At 38.9% G+C, this 16,380-nt stretch overlaps 1 protein-coding gene across 1 annotated transcript in view; it reads right to left on the bottom strand.

Moving 5' to 3' along the window:
* The window catches only part of IPO11 (importin 11), a 489,980-nt gene that overhangs the window by 47,091 nt on the left and 426,509 nt on the right, over positions 1-16,380 (bottom strand). The gene's annotated exons all lie outside the window — the stretch shown is intronic.

The raw sequence follows: 16,380 nt of genomic DNA, 5'->3' as shown, positions 1-16,380 counted from the left end.
GCAATCTGAACTGGTCTCCTTAAAATGAATTTATGTCTCTACCATATTAGAAATTGTGATTTCTCAAGTATTTGCTTCTTGGGCTGAATTTTAACTAACATCAAAGAGATTAATGAGGTAATCATTTAAATACGGAACATCACTTTTTAAATGAAGGCAATCTAAAGTGCTGCCACGAGTTATCCTCACATCATAACATGACATTTATTAGACATAATTTTTATTGACACGTCAATAAAACCATGTCACAGAAATTTGGGGCCACAGAAATACCCAGTCTATTTTACAAAAACTCCCACAAAACTGCAAAAGAGACAATCTACAGAAGAGTAACTAACCACTGTGCATGATTCTGTCCATCATGCATTCTATAACAACACAGAATTCTGCTCCCCGATACTCTGTGGTTACAGGCACATACATAGTATTTTATTGAGAAAGTGTCCTTGAATTATTAAGAATCTTTAAGGTGATCAGAACATCTGAAAGGAATTAGTAACCAAAAATGCCAGTCTGATGAGTAAGTAAAGACAGGTGAGGATGCACAGTTAGTAAAGAGAAATGGATGACAAAGTTATTCACCCCTATCTCTGGAAACAAAACTGAGGCTAAAAATAGAGAGCCCCAGAGGGTGAGGTAATACTTGCTTATGACTGGCTTTTAGTCTTTATCCATTTTAGGCAGTGACTATTATCCCAGCTCCATGGGGATTCTAAAAATTTGAACATTTATAAAAGATTTACTCCTGGGTGGAAAATGCCATAAAATGGTGAATCCCATAGAGTTTTTCAAAGTAATAGTATGATATTCAACTTTCAGCTCAGTCTTTAAATACTGCATATGACAGCCACCATATAAAAATTATAGTCAATATTATAATCTATTCAATTCTTTCTATAACAGGTCTCTTATTTTGATGCACACACCACCTTGAAGAAATGAATGAGGCAGAAAATAAAGTTTTCCACTGATAACAATTGGAGACCTTTGTCATTTCAGAGAACCCCTATCCCATAAAGGCCAAATTAAATAGAGACTGAGCAAAAGCAGTATCTGGGAATTATGGAACAGATCTTCGGGAAATAGAACTCAGTTTTCTCTGATTATCTCAAAAATGTCTTTTGGTATGATTTGCTTGATTCAGAATCCCAGCAAAATTCACACACTGCATTTGGTTGATATGTTTTACAAGTCTCTTTAAATCTATAATATCTCCCCCTCTCTTTTTTTTTTTTTTTTTTTTCCCATGACATTTATTTGCCGAAGATTCTAGATTTAGCTGATTGTTCCATCATGGTGTTAGTTAAGATGGTGCTCTACCCCTCATATTTCCTATAAACTGGTGGTTAGAGATTTACCTAGATTCAGATTCAAATTTGGGGGCAAGAATATTTTAAAGGTTATGCTGTGAGTCACATCAAGAGGCACATAACATCTGTCTTTCCAACTTTCGGCAATATTAAGCTTGATCAGAGCGGTTCAGGTGATGCCAGCCTGAACCATTCATAAGGTAACCCATTAACATTTTACCTAATGACTTTAGCATTTCACTTGCCTAGATCCATTATTTCATTAGGGGTTGAATATGGGATTATTCAAATCTTTCATTTCTCTGCTTTTATTTTCTACTATCTATTTTTTAAAGAAAAGAAAAAAGAAAAGAAAAGCCCTTTCAGAACTGAAAAATAGCCCCAAACCTTAGGAGTTAGCCTGACACTCACAGCTAGACCTCAAGGGTCTCCTACTGGACATAAACAATCTCACAGAATGGCAAGTCACTTTCTGACTTTGAAGAAATGAGATGAAAAACAAGACCACTTCATAATGTTGTTTTGTCACAGGTAAAAACAAGGTCACTGTGCACATGATAAAAATATTAAACACACTCCTTTTGTAGATAATATGAATCGCTTTACAGCTTTAGCCTTGCTCTAGCCTGCCCTATAGAATTTACTAAATTCCCTCATGCCATTCTTTAGGATTCATTAAAATACCTAATCATAAAATTATCCTCCCTTCCAATCCAGAGCAAAGCCCCTCTTCATTGAACCACCCCCAACATAATCTAACAACAGCCCAAATCCTGAAATATGTCCTTTCTGACACCCTCTGAGATGCCCCACAGTTCCCTGTTTCCTTCTCTGCAACAAGTAATAAACCTGACTTGCTGAGCTCCAGGTATGTTCTTGGTGGTCTATCATTTGGGATGAGAGGGGGAGGGGGGTGCAGCAGAAGGACATTTACATCTATATGGTTATCATGAAATACAGTCTATACAGGAAAGATAGGATACATTCAATTCTTTCCCTTTAATTATCATTCTTCGGAAGAATGAGTTGTGGTCTGGTAACCTACAAAGGTAACCAACATGGTATACATTTTCCTTTTCAAAGTATCATTATGAATTCACTGATTTTTTCTTATTTCTATCTATAGCAGTCTTTTTCTTTAATGGTGCTATGAGTTCCTGGGTGGGGACACGGTCCAGGATCTTGAAGCTCATGTCCTGTTTTCAGGGGTCCACTGCAGTGCTGGCACACGAAGCTCACCTCCACGGTGCTGCTGTATGTCTTAGACCGTCCATCCCTCAGAACCTGGAGTCCACCATCCTGGTCTGGTCCACCACGGGGGCACCATAGCCTTGGGTCTGCCCAGAGCAAGGCCTCCAGAGCCATCACCAAGTCCTCAGCTACTCCCTGGTCACTAGGGGGAGGACTTCTGTCCAAGCTGGATGTGATGCCATGACATATGGCAGTCATATTTTTATGCTCAAATATTCCCATCTTTGACCAGTAGGAGCCCTTTAAGATTGACTCTTGTGTCCTATTATAGGCATGACTCAAGAAATCTTTGATGGCTTATACTTTCAGGCACAGGTAAATATCCTAGATTTACTTCCTGCCTAAGACAAGTGTATTGGTTTGGGTTCTCCAGAGAACAGAGTCAATAGGAGATAGATAGATAGATAGATAGATAGATAGATAGATAGATAGATAGATAGATAGATAGATAGATAGATAGATAGACAGACAGATAGATAGATAGATAGAGAAATTTACTCTAAGGAATTGATTATGCAGTACAGAGGGTGAGAAGTCCAAGATCTGCAGTCAACAAGCTGGAGACCCAGGAGAACCGATGGTATAGTTCTAGTCCAAGACCATAAGCTTGAAAGCTTGGAAAGCCAATGGTGTAAGTTTCAGCCTGAGCCCAAGTCTAAAAGCAGAGGAAGACTGATGTCCCAGCTTGAAGATAGTCAGGCAGAAAGAGAGAAAGCATTCCCTTACTCAGGCTTTTTATTCTACTCATGCCTTCAACCAATTAGATGAGCCCTCCCACATGGAGGAAGATAATCTACTTTCTCAGTCTACTGATTCACGTGTTAATTCCACCCAGAGACATCTTCACAGTCACACACAAGAATAATGTTTAAGCAAATATCTGGGCACCCCATGGCCCAGTCAAGTTGACACATAAAATCAACCAGCAGAACAATTCAGCCAGTTTTCCATAATATTCACTTTAAGCAAAAAATGAGAGTGGTGATATCTCGTCTAGACATAAGCTTTGTACTGTACCGAGGGACAGTCAGACCTGTATATGAACACCATTGGCAGTTTTAGTTACCATACTTTTATAAGAATGTAGAGGCAAGGCAGAGTTTGTGGGGAAAGCCATGAAAAATGAGTAAAGAAATAGAAAATCTGTCCAAAGAAGGAATACTAAGGAACTTGCCTAAAAAAGAGAAAACTAAAGAAAGATTTTATTTCCGTCCTTAAATAAGAAAGATTTTTTCCAAAGGGTGGTGTTGGGCAGTCAGCACCATGTTATGAAATACCCTGCTACAGAAAACAGGTTAAAGCAAGGGATATTTGGCTACACCTAGAGAATGTCAAAATCACTCAGTCTTAGGTCTAGAAGTGACGTTTTCAGGTCTAGAAGTGACGTTTTCAGGTCTAGAAACTAGCTCTAGATGATTCAGAAATTTACTTAAATGCTCAGACCATTGGCCATCTAAAGGTACTTTTGGGAATGTAATTCTCTATTGCTTAATTCAAATAGATCCTCTCCACCTGACACTATGGAAAGTAGCTAAGCCTCTCTAATCCATCCCAAAAGGCTCCACCGCAAGGACGTTTATGGCTGCCTCTAAACAGAGAGGAGGGAGACCGCAGGTGTGGCCATTGTTCTCTGCATGGGAGGCAGGTCAGCGGCTCCAGAGACCACTCTGAGGGTAGAAATGAGCAATGAGCTCCTCCAGGGGCTAAAGAGCCCAAGAGGAGTCTCCCCCATGTTCTTCCCCTACAAAGCTTTGGTGCTCCTTCATACAATTTGTAGAGGCCGTTATTATTCCCAGGGGTGAGAACAGGAGCAAAACTAGTGGGCTTGGTAATTGTGGATACTGTGAACACTCCACAGACCAGAATAAACAGGTCCCTGTTTAATCTAAAGTCAAATTAGGCAGACTAGATATCAACATGAGGACAGTGCTTCTCACAGGAAATAACCCTGGGATTTTTAGTCATCCCAGAAGAGAAAGTTATGAGCAGGACACTTAGAATAATTCCTCTCCTCTAATTTAGTAGGTGGGACTTGGCAGGTGGATGACTGGAGGAAAAAGCGCTGACAAGAATAACTATTCAAAAGGAGGATTTCCTCAAGAAAGGTTGACTCAAGGTCAGCAGTATAACTGTGCTTTCATGAGCTAAGAGAGAAGGATGAGGGAATTTCACAAAGAACACACCAAGGAAATGTAGCCAAGGAAATAACTCCAACAGCCTGAATAAAGCTATAAATATTTTTTCTCATGTTCTTCTAAGCCCAGAAGCTACTTTCTATTTCTATATTTTCCCCCTTTTGACTGACAACTGACAAGAAAGGACAGCAAGGTAAAAGCTGACTGTTTCACTAATAAATTTTTGACTACACAAAGCCCAGATTAGATGGAAAAATACCTGTATAGATGGTCCCTGACTTAAGATGGTTTGACTTACAATTTTTCTACTTTATGATAGTGTGAAAGAAGTACACATTCAGTACCCACTGTACTTCAAATTTTGAATTTTGATCTTCTCCTGGGCTAGCAACACACAGTATGATACTCTCTCCTGATGCTGGGCAGGGGCGGCTCCCAGTCAGCCATGTGATCACAGCCAATACACTTACAACCATCCTGCACATACACAACATTTCTGGGTTTCACTTTCAGTACAATAGTCAATAAATCACATGAGATATTCAAACTTCATTATAAAATAGGCTTTGTGTTAGATGATCTTGCCCAACTGTATTCTAATGTAAGTGTTCTGAGCATGTTTAAGGAAGGCTAGGCTAAGTTATGATGTCCAGTAGGTTAGGCATATTAAATGCATTTTCAACTTAAGATATTTTCCATTTATGATGGGTTTATCAGGACGTAACCCCATCATAAATCAAGGAAGACATGTAGAGTCAATTTCTCTCCACAGTCATCTGTCGCTTCCATTATGTATGTATAGATGTTCAATAAGAAGAAAATAGGTCTGGTTCAAATGCATTTTCTCATTTCATAACCAACATGGTGCCAAACGGTACTATTTTTCATTGGGACCATGTGTCAATATATCTAAGTTACCACAAATCCTTTTGATACGATGGTTACTCAGAGACTGATTTAGGCAAAATCTTGAATCCAACCCTTGCATCCTTTATCTCCATTCTTATCCTTTAGAAAATGTTTGACAAAGAGGAAAGCCCTGGAAGATGTTTTCAGGTTTTCAAGTGCCCATTTACAGTGTGCTGAATGGTGTCCCCACCCCACATAGACACAAAAAAGTATATGTTCATACCCTAATCTCTAGAACTTTGAAAATTACCTTATATGACAAAAAGAGTGATTATTACCTTATGTGGCAAACGATGTGCTTAAGTAAAAGAACTTAAAAGGAGGACCTCTCTGGGTGATCCAGATGGGTCCTAAATGTAGTCATATGTACCCTTATAAGATAGACGTAGAAGGAGTATAGGAACAGATACACAGAGGAGAGACCCACAGGGAGGAGAAGGCAATGTGAAAGCAGAGACAAAGATTGGGGTGATGCAGCTACAAGCCAAAGAATGTCAAGGCATGCCAGCAGCCACCAGAAGTAGAAGAGGCAAGGAACGAATTCTCCTCTAGAGCCTCAGGAGGGAGCCTGGCCCTCCTGATGACTTTATTTGGGACTTCTGGCCTCCAGAACTGTGAGGAAATAAATTTCTATTGCCTTAAACCATTACATCAGTGGTAATTTGTCACAGCAGCCACAGGAAATTAAGACACTTTCCAATTCACATTGTCCTCTTTGGAAAAGCCCATGATAAAGGACTAGGCCTAAGTTGCATGTTTCTACTAAGTAACCAAGACCTCCTACTATAACTAGTGGGATCAGAAGTAGACATTGACCCAGAGCCAACAGACTAGCATGAGCTATGGCTGCCCCTCTCAAGAATCTGAACTGAGACATAAACACCACTGTAAGACCATGTTGGTCATCACTGCTGTAATGTAACGTCGATTTGAGGCCAGAGTCGCTACCATGGCAAGCCAAAGACACTTGCAAGCTAAAGTTACAGGAGAGCTAAGGTGCTGTTCTCAGTAATCTGGGAAAATGGAAAATAAGAGCTGAGAAAAAAGAATCAAATACTCACTTCATACTTCACAGAGAAACTAAATGCAATCAGATAAGAATGATATTTTCCCACCATCAAACTAATCCTGAATCTGTGCCCACACATTCTGGGTTTGTTTTTTCCCCCATTACAGAGAAGTTATCTATCCTCATTGTCTCCATTGCCTTGCCTCCAATTTTCTGTTCCACCCAATGCAATGAGGATTTTGCCCCCATTGCTTCATTGATATAACTCTTATTAAAGTTGCAAATGACTGCAAAGCCCTCAGCTTACTTGACCTTTCAGCAGCATTTGACACAGTTGACACTTCTTGAAACAATTTTTTACAGTTTTATGCCATGAGGTTTCCTCCGACTTTCTCCAGTCTCTTTCCTTATCTCCTTTGCTGGCTTTTCTTCCACCAGACCTTTCATCACTGTCACGCCTCCAGGATTCTGTCTTTGATTCTCTTCTGATCTCAATATTCTCTTTATAGTTAGTCTCCTTCAATCCCTTGGCTTTAAACAAAGTAAACATGTTGTGACAACTCAATTCTGCAACAGCAGTCTTTATTTGTGCCTGAACTTGACACTCAAGTATCCAACCACCTATGTGACATCTCCCTATGGCTGTCTAAAAATTATCTCACCCTTAACATGGCCAAAAGAATGTCTGATCCCTCAGCACATCATCTTAGACGGATAGAGACTTATTCGCCTGCCTCTTTTCAACAAAGGCACCAACATCCACTGAGTTGCTCAGGTCAAAAATCCTACAAGTCAGCCTCAATTCCTCTCCTTCTCCATATTCCATATCTAATCCATCAGCAAGTCCCATGAGCTCTATCTCCAAAATTTATCCTGACTCTGACCACCCCTCACCAATTCTTTACCACCACCTCATCATCATTTCCCAGTAAATTTCTGCAATAATCTTTTAACTATGGTCAGTTCTACAAATAGCAGCAGGATCAGTTATTGCTATACTGCTTATCACTGTTTGATGAATTTCCACTGCATCCACGTAAAAATAAAAATTTCTCACCAAAGTCTAAAAGGCCCTCTACGATCTGTCCTCTGCTTACTCCTTTGACATTATGTCCCTTATTTCTCTCCTCAATTCTTTCATTTGAACCACACCAGCCTTATTCCATCCCCATGCATTTAAAGTTCAGTTTTGTTTCAGGGACTTTGTACTTCCTGTTCCTTCTAGTTGGAAGTGTCTTCCCCAGATCTTCACATGCCTGACTCCCTCTCATAACTCAAATGTCACCTCCTCAGAAAGGCCTTTCCTGACCACCTCAGCTAAAGAACCTCCTGTCCCATTACTGTCTATCACATTTCCCTGTTTAATCTTCTTCACGGCATTTATCAGTAAATGAATTAATTCTATTAATCCATTTGCATGTTTACTGTTCAAATTGTCCCACTGTAACATCAGTTCCTTGAGGAAATGACTTTGAATTTTTCGCTTATGTGGCCCCAAGTACCTGGCGTATAGCAGCTACTTAGTAAATATTTACTGACTTACCAACTCTAGAACCCTCTGAGAATCCTTTAATTCCAATCCTCCTTAAGCTTTGTGGTACGTTATTTCCTACCCTTCAGTATATGACACTAATTATTACATTCTTAATTAAATAACCTTCTTTAATTTGTGCTAGTCTGAGTTTCTCCCCTTTGTAGCCAGAGACTTAATAAAATTGTTGAAATGATGCTATATCCTGGATTTGGACATCAATTAAACATCTCTAATAGTAAGGCTGAGAACGTGGGCTACAAAACAATGTTCAATGCCAGCAGCTCCTCTGTCTATGCTGACCCTTATTTTTCTGATGCATGCTTAAAATATGACTTCCAAAGCCTATCTGAGGAGCTAAGAATGATATCTCCATAGATTATACCCTGCTTTCTACCACTATACACTTCTCCCCAGGAGGAAAAATGAAAACTTATGTATGTATAAGTTATTTCCTAACTTGCCAAGAACACTGAACATAAACCATGTTTAAGACTCTATCTAAGCATTACCTATAAGGCAGCATTAAAATAGCACCAGCCTCGGAGTCAGAAACCTGAACTCCAGTTCTGGGCTGCCCCTACTTAGTTCAGTAAGATTGGCAAGGGACTTAGCTCTTTTCTTCTCAATAAAATAAGGAGGTTGGACCAGTTGACCACAACACTCTCTGTGATTATTATCCAGTTATGTACCTGCTTCTTTTTTGTTGGTTCTATTTTTAAAGCTTCTTTTCCCTCTCACTTTCCTAAGAGAATTACGGCTCTGTAAAAGCATCGGGCTAAGTTTCATTTGCAGTGCACCTCTGATCACACAGACACGCGCTCCCCCAGCAGAGAAACGTGTGATCGTTGATTTGCACCTTGCTGGTTGCATACATGCAATGGCAAGTGGGAGTTTTATTGGGTTCATGGATAGCGGACATTCTTTTCCTTTTAGCGCAAGGGTGGTTTTGTTTGCTTGTTTGGTTTGATGAAGAAACACATTTATTCAAGGGCTCAGTTATGAAGTGAAATGGGGCTCCACCCAACTAAACTGTGTGCAGTGAAATTCAAACTGCAAGCTATAAACCCACACACACTTAGGCTGCAAGCCAACTTCTCACCAGAGGGTTTCAAAGGTGAGGTGAAAGGAGGATTGCAAATGCCAGGCTGTGTGTATCTTCAGCAACAAATACATGTTTGAACTGATCTTATGATGACTGCAGGTTAAACTGAAGACCTCAGCAAGTGAATCTCTGGATATCAAGCCTTCTTGGGCAGATAGTTAAGCTAGTTTTCATTTTCTTTGACCTCTTTCTGTATTTTTCCAGGCTTCCCATGAAATGGGGAAAGGCGGTCGGTAGGGAGTAAGATAGTTCATAGTAGGTCACTCCCTCCCCGCACTGAGACTTGAGCACAGTCTCTGGCGAGCGCCCACATCTTGATTTATAATACCACTCTCCAAGGAAGAGAACTAGGGCTTTTTGGAGAAATGACTGATTCTCGGACTGAGGCAGGAAATATACAAGATGAGTCTGGAGCTTCTTGTAGCACCAGAAGTAAGGAAGTGCTAAAAAAAAAAAAAAAAAAAATTAAAAACTAAAATGATGGGAGTATGTCAACAGGACACAGGAGCCACATGAAAGAGTTTCCAATGGCCAAAGCTGGAACAATTTGAACAATAAAATAAAGGAGTATTGATTTATGACCCCAAATATGAAATAATATCCATGAGTCCATATTGATATGAATAAATGATTGAATAAATAAGTAAATGGGGGAGAGCAGACAAATCTCCCATGCAGGATTCCAAAGCTCCCCACTTTTTAGTTGATGGCTGCTTATAGTATCCTCCTTCCAAAAAGTATGGGAAAGGAAAAAAAGAGTAATTCTGCAATGAAGAAACCTGGCAAATACACACTATCGCAGCCAGGTGGTCAAGGTTCACACCAACAGGGATAAGTCACGGCGATAGCATGTGATGAGAATGGCACTTTATCTCTGTGGTCTTCCTCCCCAAAATATAAAACCCCAGTGTAATCATGAGAAGCAAACCAGACCAAGCCCAACTGATATACATTCTTCAAAATATCTGACCATTACTCCTTAAAACTGTCAAGCTCATCAAAAACAAGGAAAGTCTGAGAAGCTATCACAACCAAGAGGAGCTTAAGGACACATGACAACTAAATGTCCAGTGGTATCCTGGATGGGATCCTAGAGCAGAAAAAGGACACCAGGGGGAAAGAGGAAATCCAAATAAAGTATGGACATCAGTTTGTGAAAAAGTATCAATATTGGTTCATTAACTGTGATAAATACACTATACTAATGTAAGATGTTAATAATAGAGAAAATTGGATATGGGGTATACAAGAACTATTTACTATCTCTGCAACTTTTCTGTTTATCGAAAATTATTCTAAATTAAGTGCTTATTTTTAGGGAAAAAAACCCTGCCAGTTCCAATTAAGTTCAAAAGAATAAATGTATAGAACTACTTCTTCTTTGACAATGACTTCTCTCACATCTGCTATCCTGGTTACCAAATACCTGAAAGTTACTTTCTTGCCACTTCCAACAATTCTTTCTCTCTCACTCTCTAGCATACTGCATTTCGAGAACGTGGTTTTTTTTCTTAAGCCTGAACGTTTCTCTCCTCTCCTTTATTGCTGAAATTTGAAAACCACACAATTTGCTCTAGTAGTAATGTGATTCCATTAGTAAAATCTGACAGCAATTTAAGTGTCTGTCAACATTAATTCTCAGGTTCTTCTCATAGCCATTTACAAAGATTCCTCCACTTCAGCTCCTGATTGATTTTTCAGTTTGTTCCCTCCACCAGTAGTTCAAATTCTCTCTCTCTCTCTTTTTTTTTTTTTTTTTTTTTTGCCTCATGGCATATGGGATCTTAGTTCCCCAACCAGGGATCGAACATGTGCCTCCTGCTTTGGAGTCACAGAGTCTTAACCACTGGACTGCCAGGGAAGTCCCCAGATTTTTTCTTGGCTCTCCTTAAACATTATGAAGTGCTGAGGTCTTTTACTTCTTCAAATTGCCATGAGTAGAAAAGTCAGTTCTCAATAATAAACATGGCTTGTGTGATTAAGGATTTCCCTTGCTGGAAAATGGTGTTGATAAAACCATCTTTTGGTGAGAATGGAGGGAAGTGAAGACGTGGCATTTGTCTTTTCTTAATCGTTCAATCTTTGACATTTAGCATATTTTTTGAAACCCCTCTAGGACTAGTTTAAGATTATCCTCTATTATTTGCTAACTTTGGAGAAGAGTGACAATTAAGTTCATATTACAAATTATCCATACAAAGTTCTATTTCATAAAACTTCTCCCTAAACTATACCTCTACAAGGAGAAAATTTTCACACATATGGTATATAAGCATGCATGAGAACAAGGAAAGGTACATGTTAATAAATATTGGCAACTGTTCATACAGTATGAATTGAGCAGCAGATCAAATCTCCATTACCCTTCAAAATCTCCCAACAAGCCTGAGATAATACCACCTAATGAAATCTTCACCATTAGAATCATTTCTTTAGTTTAAATGATTTTTCCAACCTGGGATTCCTGATCCTCCTGGGGTCGTAGAGCTTTTTTAATATCAAAACTCTCTTTGTATGTCACATGTTTATCTGAAATATGTATGCACAGCTAAAACATCAAGTTTCTTCGCTCGTGATTGTAATCATATCAACTCAGGGAGCTGGTACTTACATCAAGCTAAATGAAAGCTTTAATTAATAGGAAAATATATCCTTGATTATATTTGTTTGGTAGACAAAATTCTTTTAAAAAAATTGGGGTGAAGGGAAGAAAATTGTAAGAGAGATTGTTGGTGAAAGAAAGATTGGGAAACACTGAGCTATAGTCTTTAAAGATGGATTTTGGCCTTGAGAAAGCCCCTAAAAATGCATAGAATTGGGGAACTGAAGCAGAGCCCCTCAGGTCTCCTCTAAGCTTCTCCTATGAGCACTGATTTAATAGACTGATGGGTTACTACTTTAGCAAGGGCAGAGGAAGGATTGGATCCAAAAGAGACACTTGTCCAGTTCAAGCCCAAACATCTGGAAAACCAATATGGCGATCCATGCATGCAGATGGAAAGGAAACAGGGAGGAATGAGACATCAGAAGGCCAGGGTGAGGGCAGCACCAGGATAGACTCAGGGCATTGTGGCTCCTGGAACAAATACCTAGTACAGGAGAGTTGAAATAAGGCAAATAAGGTAGGGAGATGTTAGGAAGAAACTAAGTACAAAATTGTTTGCATGAATTTGGTACAGTGAAAAACAGCTTCCCCACACACACATTAACTCAACTCTAAACACATTTAAATATTCACAAGCTTAACCATGCTTCTGTTTTGTTCTAAAATGTTAGCGATTTCAGTCAAATGAGTCTTACCATTCTATACCTACCTCTTGCCTGGGAAAAGCTTTGGAATCATACATTTAACCAAAATGCCCTATTAAGTTCACTGGGTTGGAATAAGAAGCATGAAATCCAGAATTATTACAAAAATCCTCAACAGAGAAATCAAAAATCTTAGAATTCAACTCTGTGGAGGCTTTATCTAGCTTTTCAAGCACAGTCTGAATGCTAGGTTTTCTTCTTATTTTAAGTTTTACTAAATTACTGTAATTCATAATCCTCCATAGAAAAATGGTTGCTTAAGGCTTACGCCACAACAAAGTAGAATTTATCTACTCTCTCCTTCTCAGAGTGCCTTGCTCACCCGCTTTGCTACCTGTCAACATTGGATTCATCTTTGGGTCCAACATGAATCCCACACAGAAAAGTATACACAACAGAAAAATGGAGCCTCAGCTAGAAATTTCCTTTCCTCCTATAATGTCTCAGAAACTATGTGTATCACTGATTTGATATTTACAAATCAAATATTCCTTGACCCCCTAATATGTGCACAGAACTGCCAGAGATTTCCTTAGAAAGTCATAGTGCCTTTTCCCAAGGTAAAGGTTCTAGAAGTTCTAGAGTGAAACCTATACAGTTTGGTGTACCCCAGTGTTTTTAAACTTGATTTTGCAACCCTGGGTATCAAACAGTCATGAATATCACACAAAAACACTTGTCTTCTGCAATGCTTTTTAACTTGACTTTGGAACCCTGCCTACAATATGTGGTAAACTTATATTTTACTGATATTGATATATATAGTTATAAGTCCTGTATCATCAAACTCCAAGCCACACTAAAAGTCTTTAACGCAAAGGGGCTTCTCTAAGCCTGAGGTCAAGCACCAGGCCTTACTCACTGTTGTTTTACCCAGTACCTAGCAAGTGCTAGGTACATAGCAGGAACTCATTGAGTAGGACTGGAGTAAAGGGAGGGGGTGGAGAGAGCAACATAGAAAGTAAGTAGCACTTATCAGGGGCCTGTTATGTCAAATGCTGAGCTGGGAGCGTCACATGGATTAGTTTATTTAATCCTTGCAGCAAGTTATTGTGATCCCCATTTTATAGAAGAGAAAACAGTCTCAGAAAGGTTAAGTAATCTTTCCAAAGCTCACACAGCTAAGGACTATTGGAGTCAGGATATTTCTGTTTTATATATTGGAGCTTTGGAATACTTCATTTGAAAAATGTTTCTGCTGCTTTGAAAACCAGAGTCTATATAGGAAATAGTCTAGTAAAAAAAGAAAGAACACTAAAATATTATTAAATTGGTTTCTGGTCAACAAAAAGATTTCTTGTTAACTTTAATTAAAGCACAGGGAGATCAGCTCGGTGGTTTGTGACCACCTAGAGGGGTGGGATAGGGAGGGTGGGAGGGAGGGAGACGCAAGAGGGAAGAGACATGGGAACATATGTATATGTATAACTGATTCACTTTGTTATAAAGCAGAAATTAACACACCATTGTAAAACAATTATACTCCAATAAAGATGTTAAAAAATAAAATTTTAAAAAAATGCATTATACTTATCAAATATATATATCATTTGAAAGTAAAACATAAAATTAAGAAAAGACTTTTTGTTTAGAGTGTGATGTTTACCAGCTGCTGCAGGGTCCAAGGAAAGCATTTAATTGAATGTCTAAAAGTATTTTTATTATAACACTTCAACTTGAGTTTTATTGTCACGGTGACCAAGGTATTCCTTCTCATTTTAAGTTTTAAATTTGCCCCCAAGTGGATGAAAACATGTTTCAATTTTGCAAGTTTCATCTAAAACCGTCATTACAGAAAAGCAAAATGATGCTTCATTTTATGGCTACAGGGTATATCGTAAAAGAACTAGTGGCCATATTTTTGGCCATACTTTTAAGGCTGTGTAAGGTCTAGCATCTGCTGTTATGTAACTACTGCTTTATTCATCTATACAATAAATATCTGAGTGTCTACGAAATGCCAGGCACTTGGTGATAAAACAACATCCCAACTTTCAGAAGGTTTACATTCCAGGCAAGGCCAGGAACAAGTAACCAACAAATGAACAATGTAATTTCTGATAGTGGTATGATCTCTAAAAATAACATAAAACAAGATGTGATACAGCACATAGGGGTAGGTGGTGTGTGGAGATGGCTATAAAGAGTAGCTTCAGAAGAACTCTCCAGGTGAAGGCCTTCAGCCAGAAGTGAGAACGTCATACTCAAGGACAGAGATAAGGCCCATGGGGCCAGAATGGAGTGAATGGAGCAATAATACAAGATGAGGTTTGGATTTATTCTCAGGGCAACAGGAAGCCAGGGAGGGCTTTAGGCAGTGGAATGAAGTACTGGGATTTAGTTGTTCAAAGATTACTGTGGACTTGCTCTAGAGAGTAGGGGGCATGGAGGCGGGGCAGGTAGGTTGCATCACTGCTTAGGCCGAGCTGTTTGGAGGGGATAGCTAAGAAGACAGAGAGAGGAGGATGTGGTACAATTTGGAAATGGAGTAAGAAGACGTGCTGGTGGATTGGATACCGTGGGGTAAAGGAAGGAGAGGACCAAAGGTCATTCCTAGGTTTCTGACGTGAGCAGCCCAAGGCAAAATCAGTCCATTTCCTGCAGTGGGAACTTTGTGTTTGACTGCAGGAGTCTCTTCTGCTATGCTTCCTAACGAGTCATAAAACACCAGTGTCTGTGAAGCACAGAATGAGAACGTTGCTTTAGCGTCTAGATGGGCATCACGTCATCCTCTCCTCAGAGTCTAACTTATTCCTATTCCCTGAGGGAAACTACAACACAAAATGCAGTGTTGCCTATGTGGATTTTAACTTTTCTTCTGACCGACTGTACCAATAGGCACAGGAAATGTAAATGGGCAGTTGCTCAAACAGAAACAAGTCTCAAGTCTGATGGTTTTTTAATGTGACTATTTTCACTATGACCACAATTCCAAGGCTTACTAGCCAATTAACCCATTACCAAATAATAATAATGACTGTCACTTTTTTTGTTTATAGTTAGAACATATTGTATTAAGATATATAGTTAAAACAATATCTAATGTTATTTGAAAGAATTATTCTCTCACTGTGGTTATATCAGAAATTTTTTTGGTTGAGGTATAATTGATGTATAACATTATATTAGTTTCAGTGTACAACATAATGATTCGATATTTGTATATAGTGTAAAATGATCACCACAATAAGGCTAAATAACATCCGTCACCACACATAGTTACCAAAAAAATGTTTTTCTTGTGATGAAGACTTTTAAGATTTATTCTTAGCAGCTTTCAAATATGCAGAACAGTATTGTTAACCATAGTCACCATGCAGTACATTACATCCCATGACTTACTTATTTTATAAATGGAAGTTTGTACCTTTTGACCCCCTTCACCCATTTCACCCAGTTCCCACCCCCTGACTTTGGCAATCACCAATCTGTTCGCTGTATCTATGAGCTTGGTTTGGGGCTTTTTTTTAGATTCCACATATAAGTGAGATCATATGGTATTTATCTTTCTCTGCCTGACTTACTTCACTTAGCATAATGCCCTCAAAGTTCATCCATGTTATAGAAAGCCCAGAGATAAACCCAAGCACATATGGTCACCTTATCTTTGATAAAGGAGGCAAGAATATACAATGGAGAAAAGACAGCCTTTTCAATAAGTGGTGCTGGGAAAACTGGACAGCTACATGTAAAAGAATGAAATTAGAACACTCCCTAACATCATATACAAAAATAAACACAAAATGGATTAGGGGCCTAAATGTAAGGCCAGACACTATAAACCTCTTAGAGGAAAACATACGCAGAATACTCTATGACAT

Source organism: Eubalaena glacialis, chromosome 4 (genome assembly GCF_028564815.1).
Source record: "Eubalaena glacialis isolate mEubGla1 chromosome 4, mEubGla1.1.hap2.+ XY, whole genome shotgun sequence".
NCBI lineage: Eukaryota > Metazoa > Chordata > Mammalia > Artiodactyla > Balaenidae > Eubalaena > Eubalaena glacialis.
This window is presented reverse-complemented; position numbering and strand designations above follow the sequence as displayed.